Source organism: Nuphar pumila, chromosome 9, assembly GCF_984573655.1.
Source record: "Nuphar pumila chromosome 9, dmNupPumi1.hap1.1, whole genome shotgun sequence".
NCBI lineage: Eukaryota > Viridiplantae > Streptophyta > Magnoliopsida > Nymphaeales > Nymphaeaceae > Nuphar > Nuphar pumila.
Genome location: NC_143257.1, coordinates 22,591,029 through 22,611,585, shown reverse-complemented (window position 1 = coordinate 22,611,585; position 20,557 = coordinate 22,591,029).

The window sequence follows — 20,557 nt, the reverse complement described above, 5'->3', positions numbered from 1 at the left end:
TTTCCTTTTTCCTTTTTCCCTTGTGTTCCGCTGATTATAGTGAAACCAACTTCAAAAAAAAAATCATAGAAATTCAAAGGTTTTAACAAGGCTGAGGTTTGGGGCACCACAAAGATTGGTATCAGAGTCGTGTTTAAGTGTGGACCAAGACTTCAGCGTGCATCATCCATTACACTGTAAGTATGTTTAAAATTTTAATTCTTGTTATTTATATGTTCCTTACTTCTTAGTTAGAATTGTATGCTTGATTGTTGTGCATGGGTTAGATGTCGACAAACCCAAGTTACGAGAAGATTTTGGAAGCTCTCCAAGACTTGGTTCGAGGTAAAGAATCCTTGGGCCGAGCTGTGCAACACCTAGCTTGTGGTGTTCATATGCTGGCATAACAGGCACCTCCGTGTGCCAGGTGTCTGTAAACACCCCAAATTTTCACTCACCTCCCTGACAATTCCACCAAGCATCATCATTCAACCTCTGGGATCGCCAGAGGGCAAAATGGTCATTTTCTGAGCATGGAACCTGCAAAATTTCAGATTGCATCTACAACTCTCAATTTTTTTTTCTATTTTTATCTCAAATGTTCAAAATTTTACTCCTGACAGGAGACGGGAATCTCCAAATCCTGGTTCAGAATTGCATTTCATAAAATATGTCATTGCATAGCATTGCATGAGCATTTCATATCACTTCATTGCACAGCATGTCATTTCGAGGTCCAGAACTCTTGATTTCAAAATTTTCAATCCAGATTAGAATTTCAACTCTTTTCAAAATTGATTTCAAAACCCTGGGTCTTCAAAATTATCAATTCTTCCCATTTTACCCCCAGGACTCTGAATTTCAAAATATTTTCTCAGGAAAATGATCTGGATAGTTTTCAATATGGATTTCAGTCACTTCACCTCAGATTTTGCCCTTTTGACAATTTCAAATATCTTTCTTTTACAAAATTGCCCTACAGGGGCCAACTCTTTTCAAAATTCCTGTTTTACCAATTAGTCCAGATTTTATGAAAATTCCAAAAAGAAGTTGTTGTTTTATCCTTATTTCAGTAAAGAAGCAATGTGGGATCCACACTGAGGTGGTGTCACACAGGCTTTCCTTTTGAAAAAATTGAATTTTGAAAAACCCAAAAATATAGGAGCCCCATCCCATGGATTTTCCCGCAATTTTCAAAACGGAGGCGAGTATTTCAAAACATTTTCCAAAATCCGGTCAAATTTGAATCGCGAAAGCATTTCCCTCTTTCTCTTCCGCAAGGAAGGGAAGACGGAAAAAAATTTCGCGACGATAACAGGTTTGGCGACCGAGATGGGATATGTCCTTGTCTGACCAAAAAAGTGCTTGACTTAGTTCAATTATCAAAATCTTGTTCACAAAATGTCAGCTCTTTACTTTTGCTATCATGCGAACCTAGGAGCCTAGATTCTGACCTAGCTGACATTGGCTGCATATAGACTAGCCATGGTTTGGTAGGACCAGATTGAGGAGAAATTTTCATGCTCACATAGACTTAGGTCTAAATACAACTCTCCTCAATTTATGATCTGAATGCAAACAATGTATGCTTCTTCAAAGATTTTCAAAAGTCTATCTCTCTAGGATTTAGAACCCTCTATTTCTTGCATGTGATCATTTTTCAAAACCTCAATTACCTATTATTACCCGGTCTTCACATTGCTGGGCTCTCTTCCAGAACCCTAGTTTGGGACAGAGCCTCACAACTGGGCCAATTATTTGGGTTAACACCCCCCTACCACGTACCGCGGGCCACAGTCCGAAGTATATCGGTAGGCGCTCAAGGATGTTGGAAAACCTTACCTTAGAACCGGAGTTGAAATTCTATGCCACGTACCTCGGATTTCGGTTTGAGTATATCGGCATAACTGGATTGAACAAAGATGATCTGAACCTAGAGTTAGGATTAAGGTCCTACAGCTGTTTTCAAAATTGATGCATCTAGAGTCAGCCTTTTAGGGAGTATTGAATGCGCATAAATGTTTGTGCAGGATGTGATTGTATGTGTATGATTTCCTTAATTTTTTATATTTCCCAATATTTTCCAACTTATTAGGCCTTTTTCAAAACATCCTTATTTTCCACAAGATGTTTTCTAAAACCCTGGATGATTTTCTCAAATATCCAATTTCTTTCAAAACTCCAGGTGATTTTACATTCTGCCTTTCTACTGGATCTCAAATTTCCAGCCGCATTTTTTATCCTGCCTGCAAAAATTTTCAAAAATTTTCCACATTTTCCTAAGTCTCATTCTGAGTCTTTCTCTGTTTTCAGTTCGATGGCATCCAGTCAAGTCGATCCTATCTTTCATGAAGGTCACATCTTCTTCGAGGTGCGACAAGGTCGTCCTGAACATCGAGCCCTTAGCACCGGAACTTTCATTCCCCGGTGGTACTATTCCTGGCTAAAAAGCTTTTCCCGAATGTTCCCGGACCATTTGAGCGAGTGTGGATTAGAACTGGCGTCAGCCGTCGGAAAGCAGACCATCAATGGCAACCTGATCCATGCAATGGCGGAACAATGGAATCCTCGAACGTGTACCTTTTGGTTCCCATGGGGAGAGATGACCGTTTTAATGGATGAATTTTCAGAGATCATTGGGTTGCCAGAGCCAGCCGGTCAGCCAAGCGACCCATTAGAGCATCAATTCCTTATCAATGTCAAGGGTTTGGACCCCCGAGACTCCTTAGCTCGCATGACAGGCCGCCGATCCTGGCCTCTCATCCAGTTAGAAGGAAATGAATAAGTTGACCTACTTGAGTTGTACCGCCAGTACGGGACCTTCATGGAAGTCACTTCGCTATCAAGGACAGCTAAAGAAAGGATCCAGAATGCAATGGTTCTGTGCACTGTAGGATTATCCCTCTTCCCAGATGGACAAAACTACATGGACATCAGAATAATTCAGCTTATGAGAAGGTGGGGAAGTCGGCAAACCAATCGCCTCTCTATAGCCATGGCAGCGCTCGCCTTCCTATATCGAGGTCTTACTCGATTCTCACTTGGAGAATCCATTTTAGTTGAAGGATGCATCTACGCACTTCAGTCCTGGTTTTTCCAACACGTTCCAGCCCGAGCAAGCTCTTTCAGATACAATGGTCAAGAACTCCTTCTAGTGGCGCAGTACCGGTCTATGATCAACAACATTCAAGAGGATGACATAGTCTAGGACTATTTTGATCGGCAGTTGTCTCCTCCCCGATATACGTACGCTTATGGCAAGCGATTCAAGTTGTTGGGACCTTTCTTCTGCACTTATTACCAACCAGAGAGATGTGTTCGACAGTTCTCTCAAAGGCAGCAATACGTCGAAGCCCGCTTGTTATCAGGAGTTATGGCAGAGTTTGATCTCACTTCCGCACAATGGTCCGGAGCATATCATTCTGCCCGCTACAGCTGGGATTCTTTTGTTTCTCTTAAAATCTTTCCTGGTCCTAGAGTGTCTGCCGACTATCATGAATGGTGGCAAATCGTCTGTCCTCCACCTCTTTGTCAAGATCAATAAAATCTTATTCTTCTCATTTTAATAAAATTCTCTCTTTCCATTGTGGTTTGACGACCTCACCTAGGTAACAAGGCATATTTTCGTTGTTTATTTTCTTTGCAAAAAGAATGACAATACAATTGTCGTGATTCCTGCGACGACTCAATCCCTAGTAATGGGACATCTTTTCTAAATTGTCTACAATATTTTCAGCAAATATTTCTTCCAAAAAATCAATTCCTACAAAATCTAATCAGGTCTTTGCCCTGCAGAGAGCATCCATACCATTTGATGGTTGAGACAAGATCAGGCAAAAGAACCACGGCATCCCAGTACTCGTCGGCCTCAGAAGAAGAGATGGGTTCCCCTCGATCCGAGAAGAGTCAAGAGCAGCAGCAAGAAGATGACGGCATAGACCCTCAAATGTATGCCATGTTCAGAAAAATGATGAATAAGATGATGAATGAGCAGCCCGGGACCAGCTCAGAAAGGAATCCATTTAGAGAAAAGTTCCATGGTCGCAGGAGTAAGAAGGCTCCCAAGAAGCAGATCCAGCCAGAAGAGATTTCAGATGAATCAGACTCAACTGAAAATACAGATGAAGAATATGAGGTGCCTCCTGCATTTCAGAAGCGTGGCCAAAGTAAAAACCGCAGATCAAAGAGCAGAGATAAAGAAGAGCCTTTGCAAGCGCAGTTTAAAGAAATGGCCCGAGTTGTCATGGATCTGCAAGCCCGCGACAAGGGCAAGAAAGTCTTCACCAGTGAGGACTTGTATGATGGTTTAGAAGGGGATGACGATCTGGAGAATCTCCCCCGTAAATTCATCAAGTTCGATGGTTCTGGCGACCCAAAAGCGCACCTCGCCACATTCTTTGCTGAATGCTCTTGGTTCAAAAGGGATAACCGAGCATTGTTTCTATGCTTCCCCCGCAGCTTGGAAGGAGTTGCAGCCAAATGGTATGCTGAGCATATCAACCCCATCGAGCTCAAGGAGTTCGACAAAGTTGTGAATCTCTTTATTGAACGCTTCTTGTTCAACACAGAAGCGCTGCCTACACTGAGTCATCTCTGCAATTTAAGGCAGAATGAGAATGAAAAAGCACGGGACTTCATTCACAGATGGAGATCCGCCTGTAATAAGATGAGAGATCCTATCTCGGAAAGGCATGCATTGTCCCTAATCCTCAACAATTTTTCGCACCTGTTAAGAGGATTGATCTCCACAGCGCCATCTAGGACCTTCATTGAGCTGACTGAACGAGCCGAATGGCTCGAGCTGAGTGTGGAAAATGGAGTCTATGAAGGCTTTACCTTTTCCAAGAACAACTCCCAAGGTGAGCAGAAGAAGAAAGCTCACTTCACCTATTCTGCCAACAACAACGACAACAGCGGTCGGAATCAGTACAAAAAGCAGAAGAAAATTCACTGCTACGGCACCGGCAGTTCAAACAACAAGGACCAAAAAGCAAAGCCTGCTCCTCAGTACAGCAAGCCTCCTCAGCAGGATCAAGGGCCGAAGCTGCGTGAGAAAGCTAAACACGAAGGATGGAGTTACGACAGAAAGTTTACTCCTCTTGACCAAACACTCGAGGATGTGCTCGAGTATATGCTATCGAAAGAAATGGTCAAATTGCCCAGATTGGCCGATCCCCCAGTACCCATGGGGAAATGGAAAGATCAGTTTTGCAAGTTCCACAGGACAGTGGGACACAACACTGAGAACTGCTTTGTTCTCAAAAACATTGTGCAAGATCTCATTGAAAAAAAACTTTTAGTGGAAGGAGAAGAAGAAGAAAAGATGGATATTCTCAATCAGCCATTTCCTCCACACACCACAGCAGTAGTGTCGGCACAGCCATTCCTACCGCATGAGCACATCAAGTCGTGTTCTGCGCAAGATCTCCAGGTTCAGCATCAGGTGTCGGTGCTACGACAGACAGCTCCAGCTTCTAAGAAGATGGACCTAATCTCAGCATTCGGCAAGATGAAAGTCTCTGGAGCGCCTGTAAAGTCAGACCCCAAATCAAAAGGAACTCCTCATTTCCTCAAGCAAATTATCAAACCTAGGCAGGAGAATTCAAGACAGAAGCCTCTGACCGCTCTATCCAATGTCTCCATCCTTGACTTGACCAAGAATTCTAGCAAGCATCAGCAAGTACTGGATGATCTGCTCAGGAAAATCAAAGTTAAGCCCAGTACCACTCCTGAAGACATGGCACAGATTGTGAACTCTGCCATGACCAATGCACCAATCACCTTCTCAGATGAGGACCTTCCAAAGCCTCATTCCTTTCATAATAATGCTCTGTACATTGTCGTTCGAGTCAGAGGAATGACAGTACCCCATGTGCTAGTAGATGGAGGCAGCAGCCTCAATATATGTCCTGAGATGACCGCAAAGGCATTAGGGATCAAGGATGAAGAATATATCCCAGATCCCATCACAATATATGGATTTGACAACCATGGTCAAATGGCAAAAGGGAAGATATTCCTGGAGATGTTCATCAACTATTCAGTGCATTCAGTGCTTTTCCACGTGGTTAATGTACCACCAACCTACAACTTGCTGCTCGGAAGGACGTGGATTCATAATGCTAATGCAGTGCCTTCCACCCTCCATCAATGTGTAAAATGGTCAAAAGGTGGAATGATAACCACGGTACTGGGAGAAGACCCAGAAGAAAGGCTCCCACAGCCCATGATTCCTCGGCCATCATTCAATGCGGATATTCCCAGCATCAGGGAAAGCGAAGAGATCAACCTCGGAGAAAATCGAGAAATACTTCAGGCATCATCAGAACCATCTCTGCACACGGTAGCCATGGCCCGATGGAAAGGTCCTCAATTTTTCAAGGTTGGAGGTCGGATCAACTACAGTACCATTAAGGACCACCCATTGTATCCCCAATTCATGAAAGCAAAAAAGGGATTCGATTTGCTCCTGAAGCATGGTTATCAACCCTTCAAGGGACTCGGCAAGAATGAAGATGGCCGCATCAAGCCAATGATCCAGAAACATCGTCCCCACAGAGCAGGACTAGGGTTTGCCGGCGGAAGCTCGTCAAAGGAGACTGTTTTTGTCAAAGGGGCACAATGAAGACCATTTGTTATTTTCTTTCTATTCTTTTCCAAATAAATGTCTCATTTTACCAATGTCATTGATCAATTCAATCAATAAAATTCCAAGTTTCTTTGTCTATCCGGATGCCATCTACTCCCTTCCTATCTATCTCTTCATTTTATAATTCGATTGTATGCGTGGTTCTCTTCAAGTGATTGCTTGTCTTACTATAGGCCGATTTATCTGAACCAGATTTCTTCTCCAAAATTTCAGAATGACTTCTCGAACAATTAAGAAGCTCGTTCTCAATCCCAAGGCTTTTAAGAAGTCGGCAACAATTCACAGAATCAAAGCAATCACCAAAGATGTCCAGATTGCAAAGCGATCAGATGATTATGCAGAATATGATCAGTCTCTGCAGGAATTACCAGAGTTCGCCGTTGTTGAGAAGCAAGATGAACCATCTCCTCTAGTACAAGATCCAACTGAAGGTGTCAATATCGGTTCAGAGAAAAATCCCAAAATTCTCCAGATCGGAACCAGTCTAAGTCCGGAAGAAAAGAAAAGGCTTACATATTTTCTCAAGCAGCATGAAGAAGTGTTCGCATGGACATATGAAGACATGCCGGGCTTAGACCCCAAATTGGTCGAGCACCGACTCGTCTTGAAACCAGATGCTAAACCAGTTAAGCAGAAGCTGAGAAAAATGGATCCCAGAATAGAACAGCAGGTCAAGGAAGGACTCGAAGATTTGCTCAAAGCAGGATTTATCCGAGCTATTGACTACCCGGATTGGTTAGCCAATATCGTCGTTGTCCCAAAGAAAAATGGCAAAGTGAGGATTTGCATAGACTTCAGAAACCTTAATAAGGCAACTCCGAAGGATGACTATCCACTTCCAAGCATCGACCTTCTGGTCGACAACACAGCAGGACATGCCATGTTCTCTTTCATGGACGGATATTTCGGCTACAATCAGATTAAGTTGGCCGCCCGCGACCAATCAAAAACTTCCTTTACTACGCCTTGGGGCACTTTCTGCTATACAGTTATGCCTTTTGGACTCAAGAATGCTAGAGCAACATATCAACGAGCAATGGCCGTTATCTTTCACGATCAGATGCGCAAAATCATGGATGCATATGTTGACGATATCCTCGTGAAATCTAAAGAGGGAGAAGATCACCTTGAAGCGCTTGATCAAGTCTTTAAGCGACTCATCCTTTATAAGTTAAGGCTTAACCCGCAAAAGTGTGTCTTTGGAGTCGAATCAGGCAAACTGCTGGGTTTTCTGGTCAGCAAAAGGGGGATTGAAATTGACCCGGCCAAAGCAAAGGCTATTATTGATATGCCACCCCCGAAGAATCTCAAAGAACTACGTAGCCTTCAAGGACGTATGCAGTCAATCCGGCGATTCATTTCCAATTTGGCGATGAGATGTGAGCCCTTCAACCACTTACTCAGAAAAGGAGTTAAGTTCGAATGGGGACCAGAGTGTCAGCAATCGTTCGATCGAATCAAGAAGTATCTTCTCAATCCTCCTATCTTGAAGCCGCCAGAATTGGGAAAACCTCTTCTGTTATACATCTCAGTCAATCAAGTCGCATGCGGTGGATTCTTGGCGCAATACAAAGAAGGCAGCTTGATAGAGCACGCCATTTATTACGTGAGTAAGACTTTCATAGATTATGAAAAGAGATACTCTCAAATAGAGAAGACCTGCCTAGCTCTGGTATGGATGTGTCAGAAGCTAAGACACTACCTGCTAGCATCTGAAGTCAAAATCTTGTCTAAACTCAATCCTCTCAAATACATCTTGGAGCAGCCTTTTCTCAGCGGACGGGTCGCAAAATGGCAAGTCTTATTGATGCAGTATGACTTAGAATATGTCTCGCAACAATCAATCAAAGGCCAAGCAATTCCGGATCAATTGGCGGATTTTCCTCTGACAGAAGAAGTGAAAGCCGAAGATGACTTCCCTGATGAGCAAATATGAAACATCAAGCGATACCCGATCTGGAATTTGTTTTTCGATGGTTCCAAGAATATGGCTGGAATAGGCATCAGAATCCTATTAATCACTCCTGAGAAGGAGATGATTCCATTTTCTCTCAAGTTAGATTTTCAATGTACCCACAATATGGCTGAATATGAAGCCCTGATTCAAGGTTTAAAGATTCTACTAGACTTCAATGTTAAGAGAGTGCATGCCTACAGTGACTCATTACTTGTTGTCAATCAAGTTCGAGCCGAATGACAAGTCAAAGATCAGAAGTTATTTCCCTATCAGAAAATTGTTTCAGCGCTTGTCAGCAATTTTGAAGAATTTCAGCTCTTCCATATCAAGAGGGATTTTAATCAAGTGGCCGATAGTCTAGCCAGTTTAGGCTCCATTATGGCATTCAAGAATGGAGAATCTTGTCGCTCTTTTGAAATTGGCAGACTTGACCAACCTGCTTTCCTTCCGGCGGAGCAAGTAAACCAGGCTGAGCAAAAGAAGAAGCCTTGGTATTACAATATCAAAACTTTCATAGAAACTGGTGAATTTCCTCTAGAACTATCAAAGAAAGAGCAGCGAGCAATCCAGCGTATGTCTACTCGATACTTCATTTTGGCCAATGTCCTCTATCGTCGTGGATTCAATTCAGAGTATTTCAGATGTTTAGATGAAGACGAAGCCAAAGAAGTCGTGCGAGAAGCACACGAAGGCATCTGTGGTGGCCACGCCGGCTACCAAACCCTCGTCAAGCAGATCATCAGAGCAGGTTACTACTGGAAGAATATGCAACAAGACTGTTATCATTATGTGAAGAAGTGTGTACAATGTCAGATACACGCACCTTCTATCCATGCTCCAGCAACATATTTACAATCCGTTGTTTCTCCATGGCCGTTCTCCATGTGGGCCTTCGATGTCGTAGGTCCCATCACTCCTTCAGCTTCAAATGGCCACAAATACTTTCTTGCCGCAACAGAATATTTCACCAAGTGGGTAGAAGCCATCAGTCTCCGCACAGTAGAAGGCCGACACGTGGTCTCTTTTATTCACAAGAACATCCTTTGCCGTTTCGGCATCCCACATGACATTGTGTCAGACAATGGCAGTCATTTCAAGAACGAAAAGATGAAGACATTCTGCTCAAAATTCAAGATCTATCACCATTTTTCCGCTCCATATTATCCTAAAGGGAATGGTCAGGCAGAGGCCACCAATAAGATTCTAATTCGTATCTTGGAGCGAACTGTGGAAACAGGCCGTGACTGGCATGAGAAGATCCACGATGCACTGTGGGCCTATCGGACCACCATTCGTACACCAACGAATGCTACCCCATCAGAACTGGTCTATGGGATAGAAGTAGTATTGCCGCTACATGTTCAGAAGCCCGCCTTGAAATTTGCTTCACTTCTGCAATTACCTCTTGATCAATACCAGCAGCAGCGACTAGTGCAGCTAGACTTACTCGACGAGAGAAGGCTAAAAGCAGCAGAGCATGCTCAATCCTATCGCCAGAGAGTAGCCAGGCAATATGCGAAATCTATCATCGAAAGAAGATTCAAAGTCAATGATTTAGTACTTCGATCCACAGCTTATCTCAAGCATCGTCCCGGCGGCAAATGGTCGCCAAATTGGTAAGGTCCCTATGTTGTCAAAGAAGCATTACCCCGCAACTCATATCGGCTCATCAATGCCGATGGGGTAGAATTGCCAGATCCTATTAATGCGCGACACTTGAAAAAGTTTTATACTTGAAACATTTATTCTTCTCTTGTAATCCTTCCTGTTTCCTTCAAATAATGATCCAACTTTCTTTCCCAGTTACACTGGGGCATTTTAAAATTTTGTTCTATATGCAGGCAGGATAAACAAATTCCTCATTTCATGCACGTGTGCATTCATTCATATTCATTTGCATTCAACTGCATTAACAACAATATGGTCAGTATTGGGATTTCAACAAACAGTCCCATCACGATTCCTAAATGACTCAAAATCGAAAGGTCATCACCAATATTGAACCAAAACCCAGCGCTCGAACTGGTATTATTTCAAAATCCAGCGTTCAAACTGGTACATTTTCAAAATCCCAAAACCGAGTTCCGACTCGGGTTTTTTATTCAAATCATTTTCCTTGTTGGTCCGGGTTCCGACCCGTGATCTCATTACCTTATTCGAGCTCAGATTCGAGCTCTTCATTTTTCATTTGTTGATCTGGGTTCCGACTCGAGATCTCTTTACTTTATTCGAGCTCAGATTCGAGCTCTTCATTTTCTTTTGTTGATCCGGGGTCCGACTCGTGATCTCATTACCTTACTCGAGCTCAGATTCGAGCTCTCCATGGACTTTTGTTGATCCGGGTTCTGACTCAAGATCTCTTTACTTTGAGCTCAGATTCGAGCTCTTCACTCTCTTTTGTTGATCCGGGTTCCGACTCGTGATCTCTCTACATCATTCGAGCTCAGATTCAAGCTCTTCACTCTCTTTTGTTGATCCGGGTTCCGACTCGTGATCTCTCTACATCATTCGAACTCAGAGGCAAGCTCTTTATTTTCATTTATTGATCCGGGTTCCGCCTCGAGATCTCTCTATTCATTCGATCTCTGATTCGAGCTGTTCATTTTCTTTTGTTGATCCGGGTTCCGACTCGAGATCTCTCTATTCATTCGAGCTCTGATTTGAGCTCTTCATTTTCTTTTGTTGATCTGGGTTCCGACTCGTGATCTCTGTATTTTATTCGAGCTCTGACTCGAACTCATCATTCTCCTTTGTTGATCCTAGTCATTTTGAACCTCAGGGTCTGTCAATTGCTCAAATTTGATATTTCGCCCTCCAAATTTCAATTTAAATCTTCAAATCAGGCAATTTCCAATTTCGACCTTCGGGTCACTCAATTTCCAATTTCGACCTTCGGGTCACTCAATTTCCAATTTTAGACCTTCGGGTCAATCAATTTTCAAATCTTCGACCTTCGGGTCACCCAATTTCCAAATTTCGACCTTCGGGTCACTCAATTCTCAGTTTCGATCTTTTGGTCAAATCAATTCTCAATTTCGACCGTCAGGTCATCCAATTTCGACCTTCGAGTCATTCAATTTTCAACACCCAATTTCCAATTTCCAGTTTCGACCTTCGGGTCAATCAATCTCAATATCCAATTTCAATCATTTTCTCTTGCGAAAGACCCTTTTTTTAGGGAGAGTTCGAGGGAGCTCGTTCTTTTCGCATGCTATCCAATTCGTTCACTTAGCCCCTTTTTAGGGAGAGTTTGAAGGGACTCGCGTCTTCGTGAACCGTTTGCAAAACAATTTCCAATTTCACACGAGGAACCCTTTTAAGGGAGAGGCTCGACGGAGACTCGCTTTTCTTGTGACCCCCCAATTTCATACTAGGCCATCTTCATCATGAAGGACCCTCTTTGCAGGGAGAGTATAATGGACTCGTTCCTTTCATGACCCAATTTTCAGACCTCACTATTATCGGCCCCCTTTCCATAAGAGAAGCCTAATATTAGGAAGCTTTGACGAAAGCTCAATTTCTCTTCGAAAGTTCGTTTTGCAAACACCTCCTCTTCAAGGAAGAGAGGAGTATTTTCCAATTCCCATTCAGGTAAGGGTTAAGCCTGAGTCTCTCTTTTTTGGAAAAAAGAGAGGAGAATTTTCGTCACGGATGTGTTGAGCCGGATTTCAAATACTCACTTTCACTAGGGATTTCAAGAAAAATTTGTCAAATTGTCAATCAAATTATTTGTTGATTTCAGAATCTTTATTGCACTAATCTCTATCTCAATTTACCTTCAGCATCGCTTCCAAAAGAGTGAAACTTTTGCGAAAAGAGATTCAAAACTCAAATTCTTTCTATTGGCCAACCAAAAGGATGAAGGATAAATCCTCAATATGGCCAGAAAAGAAGATTCAATGTTATTGAAAAGCCGTAGATGATCGATATTGATCGCAGTCAATGGCGCATCTTTAAAGGCTATTCTTGTAAGGATGAGGCAGTGAAAATATCCTGAGTGCTAGAAAAGAGAGAATTCACCCAAGCCCTGTCTCCTCAGAATCACCTAAGCTGCAATCAAGTATCCGCAAAAGGGATCTCTCACCTGTCGTCAAGATGAAGGCGATTTAGGCGAGTAGACCCCCGGGGCCAAAGAAGATTCGAAACATCTCCAAGATGACGGAGTTTGTGACGGATCCTTCCAGGGAAAGTCCAAAGCACTGTCAAGATGAAGGCAGATGCGATGAACCTTTCGACAATCCCTAAAAGATATTTAATTTCAGCTATCACCCAAAGATCTCCAAACCCATCGTTAAAGAAGGATCGAAACATCTCCAAGTTGAAGGAGTTTGTGACGTACCCTTCCCCAAAAGAGAGAAAGAGAGGGGAAAAAAAGAGAGAAAAAAGTTAGAACATCTTCAAAATGAAGGAGAATATAGCCAAAACACCAAAGAGCCAAAAGAGTGCAGAAAGATTATCAAGAGAGAAGCTCTCAGGATATCAAACCGCCAGATCTATCAAGAATCCTCTCTAAATTTGTGAAATTCTATTATCAATACTCTTTCATCAATTGCTTTCATAATATCAGATTCTCTTTCCTGCTCGTATCAAGGAAATTGATAGCTTCCTTGAAGAAGGTCAATTGCAAACAATTTGGGTTTCCAATCTCGATTCTACGAAGTGAACCTTGCTTGGAGGTAATGCTTTGGGTAGAAGAGAAAGCACATCTTTGCAACAATATGCAACATTTTCAAAAAATTTAAATCAACAGCAAAATTTCTAACATTTTGACAATATTTTCTAGATATCCTGACGTGAAGTGAGAGCTTGATGTCCGTTCTTGATACATTCAGACACCAATTTTAAATCCCTCCTAAGGACTTGATTCCTTCCCTTCTTTGAGAGCATGAACTCTCATATTTGCACACTTCCCTGTGTCCCCACTGTCCCACCATAGACAGTCCCATTTCGGTTCGAGGTCGAACCACCAATCATTTTCTCGCGAAAGGCAATTTCAAAAGCTGATTTTAGTCTCAGCAATGAGACGCCCAAAATCAATCCCTTTTCAAGCTTTAGGGACCCCATTTTCCTTCCTTTTGCAAAACCCATGTCGGATTTACTGTGCAAAATCTGAAGGTTCCATCATGGTTTCTTCATTCGAGGATTCCATTCATTTTTCGCCCGATCAGGATAAGGGTACAAACCTGAGCCTCAATCAATGAGGTATTTTCATTTTCCGCCCGATCAGGATAAGGGTATAAACCTGAGCCTCAACCAATGAGGTATTTCCATTTTCCACCCAATCAGGATAAGGGTACAAACCTGAGCCTCAATCAAAGAGGTATCTCATTTTCCGCCCGATCAGGATAAGGGTATAAACCTGAGCCTCAATCAAAGAGGTATCTCATTTTCCGCCCGATCAGGATAAGGGTATAAACCTGAGCCTCAATCAAAGAGGTATTTCATTTTCCGCCCGATCAGGTTAAGGGTACAAACCTGAGTCTCATGTTATGAGATATTCCATCCCCAATCAGGTTAAGGGCCAAACCCGAGCTTCGTTCCATACGAGATATTTCTGTCCCATCCAGGTTAAGGGCATAAAACCTGAATTTCGCTCTCACAGAGTGAGTCTTTTCTCTCCATTCTTCGCTTCATATCTACCATCTTCCTCAGGCTAATTTCTTCACACCCAGTCAGATCCTTCTAATTGGGGCATTTTTTTATGTATAGCCCAAATTTGGTGTGTTTTTCTTTGCCACTAAGCTCGGCCATGAGCCGGCTTAGTAGCAAAGAGGGGCATCTGTAAACACCCCAAATTTTCACTCACCTCCCCGACAGTTCCACCAAGCATCATCATTCAACCTCTGGGATCGCCAGAGGGCAAAATGGTCATTTTCTGAGCATGGAACCTGCAAAATTTCAGATTGTATCTACAACTCTCAAAATTTTTTTTCTATTTTTATCTCAGATGTTCAAAATTTTACTCCTGACAGAAGACGGGAATCTCCAAATCCTGGTTCAGGATTGCATTTCATAAAATATGTCATTGCATAGCATTGCATGAGCATTTCATATCACTGCATTGCACAGCATGTCATTTCGAGGTCCAGAACTCTTGATTTCAAAATTTTCAATCCAGATTAGAATTTCAACTCTTTTCAAAATTGATTTCAAAACCCTGGGTCTTCAAAATTATCAATTCTTCCCATTTTACCCCCAGGACTCTGAATTTCAAAATATTTTCTCAGGAAAACGATCTGGATAGTTTTCAATATGGATTTCAGCCACTTCACCTCAGATTTTGCCCTTTTGACAATTTCAAATATCTTTCTTTTACAAAATTGCCCTACAGGGGCCAACTCTTTTCAAAATTCCTGTTTTACCAATTAGTCCAGATTTTATGAAAATTCCAAAAAGAAGTTGTTGTTTTATCCTTATTTCAGTAAAGAAGCAATGTGGGATCCACACTGAGGTGGTGTCACACAGGCTTTCCTTTTGAAAAAAATTGAATTTTGAAAAACCCAAAAATATAGGAGCCCCATCCCATGGATTTTCCCGCAATTTTCAAAACGGAGGCGAGTATTTCAAAACATTTTCCAAAATCCGGTCAAGTTTGAATCGCGAAAGCATTTCCCTCTTTCTCTTCCGCAAGGAAGGGAAGACGGAAAAAAATTTCGCGACGATAACAGTGTCTTGTGGATCACGCGGGACAGATCTGTCCCTGTGAGTTGAGCGATTGCCCTTACTGTGGTCTTCGGAGGAATATCGAAGCTGAATGTCAGACTAAACCTCGCGATGAGCTCTGGAGGAGCAACGCCGATAATGTTGATGATGTATCCTCAGTCATTGGACTAGTAATTGTCGAAGTGGACAGTCAGAAGGGAGATAGGCGTGGTTCGCCAGATTCTCCTCAGTATTTGCCAGAATCTTATCCTTATGTGATTTCCTCGAAGTATGTGTCAGATCCTTTTATGCCACCAGTACTCATGGAAGTCCAAGAGATATCTGATACACCCTTGAGAACTCCTGTTTCTCCTTCTCGTATCCGGCTGCGATGCTGTGGAAGTCTGAAGGACTATCGAGACTTTTATACTAGCAAGCCTTTATGATGTCATGTTGTTTTGTTGGAGACACTGAGTCAGTGCTCCATTTTTTGGATTTTGCTTATGCAGTTATAGTGTTTTTGTAACCATGTCTTTAATGAAGGGTATTTTTGGCATGTAATGCATGAAATTTTTTTATATATGCAATGAAATTCTGCTTTAAGGACTTGTCTCGTTGCTTATACAATGTTTGCATGTTTAAGATGGCGCGGCGTGCGCGTTGTGATGACCCGATGGAATCACTCAACAACCTCACAGAGGTGGTTGGCCGTCAGGCAGAAGCTATGCGGAACATTGGCGATCACATTCAGCAGACCGCCCAAGGACAGGGGACACCTGTTTAAGTTTCTGCTACCGCAGTTCCCTACAAGCAATTCATGGGTATGAACCCTCCTTTATTTGACGGGAAATCGACACCAGAGGCAGCAGAAGATTGGGTGCGAGAGATTGAGCGGATTTTTTGCATTCTGCAAGTGAACGATGATCGGAAGATTGATTTCGGGATGTACCGTCTCTGAAAAGATGCTGAGAGGTGGTGGGCTACCACCTGGGAGATCAAGTTCAATAATCAGCCAGTCACGTGGAAGCAGTTCGTGGAGACCTTTTTTATAGCATATTTTCTGGCTCATGAGAAGAGCAAGAAGATGCGAGAATTCCTTGACCTACATCAAGGAAATTCTACGTTGGCGGAGTACGTTACTCATTTTCACAGTCTTGAGAGATATTGCCCCAACCTTTATGCTACCAAGAAGGACCAAGCGCTGAAATTTGCTCGAGGATTGAAGCTTGTTTTGCACACTAAGGTGTATACCCACACACCTATGACAGTTGATGAGGCCCTTAAGACAGCCTCACTTTTAGAATAGGATTGGTCCGAGTCTCAAAGGACACCAGCTTTCAAAGGAAAACAACAACAGCAGCAAGGCCAAAAGAGTTGGCCTAAGAAGCGTCAATTTCAGAGACACCAAGGTGGAAAGAAATTCCACCCACCTTCGAAGAAGAACCGGTACAACAACAACAACCAGCAACAGCAATATCAGAATCGATGACCCCAGTACCAGCATCAGCAGCCTTAGAGGCAGATCGCAACAGCAGCAGGATGTCCCAAGTGTCTTGTCGACCATTCGAGTCGACCTTGCCCTCGTGATACGGGCATATGTCTTTATTGTGGCAAGATGATCCACTACATAAAGGATTGCCGGAAAAAGCAGTCGGATGATCAAAAGAGAAATGCACTAGGAACATCACAGCCAATTCAACAGAGGCAGCCTCAGCAACATCAGCCACAACAATCGCATCAGCAGAGGCAAGGCAACCAGAAGGCTATCGCAGGACGTGCCTACGCAGCAACAGTGGAACAAGTGACCAAAGGCGAGTTGGTCCAAGATACTATTCCAGTTGCAGGTCATATAGCTTTTATGTTATTTGATTGTGGCGCTTCACACTCCTTTATATCTATCAGATTTGCTAGAACGTCACCTTTGACCGTAGAGTCTTTGAATTACCCGTTGGAGGTTCGTACTTTGACAGGTAATCAGTCATTTTGTGATTCTTATATTCTGAACATCGAGGTGTCAGTGGCAGGGCAGAACTTGCCAACTGACATAATCCTATTAGACATGACTGAGTTTGACATCATTCTAGGCATGGATTGGTTATTTGAGTATCATGAAAGACAGTTATCTGGCAATCAGGCAGTGGAAATATCTTGAGCTATAAAAAGAATCCACTCAACTCATATCTTATCATCCGTTTAAAGTTGCAATCAAATATCCGCAAAAGGGATCTCTCAATTGTCGTCAAGATGAAGACGAATATGCGAGTTAAACCCCCGAGGCCAAAGAAGATTTGGATCATCTCCGAGATGAAGGAGTTTGTGAAGGATCCTTCCAGAGAAAGTTCAGATCACCGTCGAGATGAAGGCGAGTGTGATGAACCTACCGACAAACCCTAAAAGATATTTGATTTCTACTATCATCTAAAGACCTTGTTGAGCCAAAGTCATCAATAGAATCCCGGAGATAAAAGAAAGATCGGAACATCTTCAAGGTGAAGGAGCTTGTGACGTACCCTTCCCTGAAAAAGAGAGAAAAGTCAGGACACATCCAAATGAAGGATGATGTGAAAAGCCAAGAAAATTCAGTGACTCAAAAAGAGTGCAAAAGGATCATCATGGGAAAACCCCTAGATATCAAACTGCCAAAATTGCCAGAAGTCATCTTTTCTCATGCAAAATTCTTTTATCAATATCTCTTCGTTACTTGCTTTTATGAAATTAAGAATATTTCTTCTCTTCTCATATCAAGGAAAATGGATAGCTTCCTTGAAGAAAATCATCAGCGCTAAAATTTTGAATTTGACTCTTAAAAGACTAAGGAGTTAACCTCATTGGAGGAAATACTCTAGGTAAAAGAGGGAATATCTTTGCACATACGCGCACATTTCCAAGCTTTTGAATCAACTATAACTTTATCTTATTGGCAAAAAATTTTAGCTATTCAAAGAATGAAATAAAAATTCAATACCCATTTTGGTGCAACCTAGCGTTATTTATATTTCCCAAAAGAGTTGCCTCATTCAGCTGAAGTATCTCTCCTGTCCCATCACGGTTTCTTCAGTCGAAGATTTCGCATGGTAGTACCCACTCAGGTTAAGAGTCAAACCTGTATTTTCTGCGAGAGGTCATTGATTTCAAAAGCTATTTCAGTCTCAGCAATGAGATGCCCCATTTCATCCCCTTTTCAGAGCTTTAGGGAACCCTATTTTCCTCCTTTCGCAAAATCCCCTTCGGATTTGTTTGTCCAAAACTCTGAAGGTCCCATCATGGTTTCTCTATTTGAGAAATCTGTATGGTAGATTTTCTCTTCAGGATAAGGGTTAAGCCTGAACCTCGTACCACGAGGTATTTTCCTTTTTCAGGTTTAGGTTAAACATGAGTTGCGTTCCAACAAAATTCCTTGTTTTGACAAGATGTTTTCTCCCAGTCCCATCATGGTTCTTCCCATCGAGGAATCCATGCTTAGTATATTCATCCAGAAAAGATTCCACTTGAGCTTTATTTCACGAGGCATTTTCTTCAAAAATGTCCCATCAAGGTTTTCATGTATCCCTTTCCTTATTCAATACATTTTTTATGTATCTTCGTCCCATCCAGGTTAAGGGCTAAACCTGAATCATTCCAAAAAGAGTATTTTATCTCACCCATGAGACCTGATCAAAATTCTGATTTTCCACCATTTCGGGATTTTCACCCAAAGTCCCATCACGATTTCCTTATTTTTTCATATCATTTTCGAGGATTTCGTCTCCCAAAAACCATTCAGGATAAGGTTTTAAGCCTGAGAAGCCATGTTTCCAAAATAATTCTTCCACACCCAGTTCAGATCTGTTGACTAGAGCATTTTTCAAAATTTGGAGTGTTTTCTTTGCCACTATGCTCAGCTTTCAACCGACTTAGTAGCAAAGAGGGGCATCTGTGAACACCCCAAATTTTTCAAAGTTTTATAAAAATGTCCTTTTTGCCTCTGACCCCATTTTCTGAGAAAATCAAAGCTAATTTCCAGTTGTTCTTCGGATTTTCTGGATCAAATTCCATTTAAAACTCGATTTCGAAGCCAAACCCGATGTTTAAGGTCCAAATTTGAGCCTCGTTACTCAATTTACAAAATCAAAATTATAAAATACCAAAAAACATCTTCTGATTGGCTCAAATAGCTCATTCGGCACCCATTTGGATCCGCTATTTTATATTTTCTCGATTCGAGGTCCAAACCTCGAATATCGCCTCAAATTCCAGGTCAAAAATCGCTTTCTGAAGAATTTTTCAGAGAAATAGCTTTGAATTCTTAGAAAAACTCTTTTTTGTAGATAACAAACAACAACAACTACGCCTTCATCCCAAAACAATTGGGGTCAGCGATATGAACCAAAAAAAGAAATTCATTTTGGGTCTTCCACATGAATCCTTTTCCTCCAATCATTTCTATCCAATGTCATGTCCTCGATGAGGTTCAAAGCATTCATATCCTTTCCTATCATCTCCATCCAAGTCTTCCTAGGCCTACCTCGACCTCTTTTAACTAATATATTTTCTCATTTCTCCAACCTTCTAACTGGAACATCATTAGGCCTTTGCCGAATATGTCCAAACCACCGTAAACGATTCTCTCGCATCTTATTTTCAATGGGTGCAACACCTACCTTCTTATGTATCTCCTCGTTCCGAATCTTATCTTTTTTGTAGATATTTTACAAAAATACAAAAAAATCAGTTTTAAAAATCTTTATTTCCTCGCAAATCTTAGAATTTTATTCTAAAAATACAAAAAATAAAAAATAACATAAAAACCAAAAAAATGAAAAAACTACAAGAAAAATGAATGATTTTCAAGCTTTTTGACGCCATTTTGCCAAAAACCTCATCTTGAACCATTTTACAAAAATTTCTTAAAAGGGGACCTCCTTTTTGGAAAAAAGAAAAAAATCTCCAACGAATTCCTTCCCTCGCTTCCCTCCTCTCCTCACCATCATCGATCTCAAACCGACCTTCCTTTTCTTCACCCTCCATCTTCAACGGGTTTTTCGCTGGAACCTTCCACCTTTTCTTTAAGAAGAGGCCTCCACCCATGATCGAGGATCATCCCTCTTTTCTTTAACGACTCATACAACAATTGATCTTGAGCATCGAGCGATCTCCATCAACATCCGCCATTCTTCAGATAATCCTGCCTTATCTCCCTTTTCTCTGGTGCTATCCTTCCCCTACTGGTAAATAGAATCCCCTCCAGCAACAACGCAAAGGGAGATCGTCGTCCGACCTTAATTTCCATTAACCCAAGGTAAGGATCATCCCCCATCCTTTGTGGTTTTCTTTTTTTTATTTTTTATATA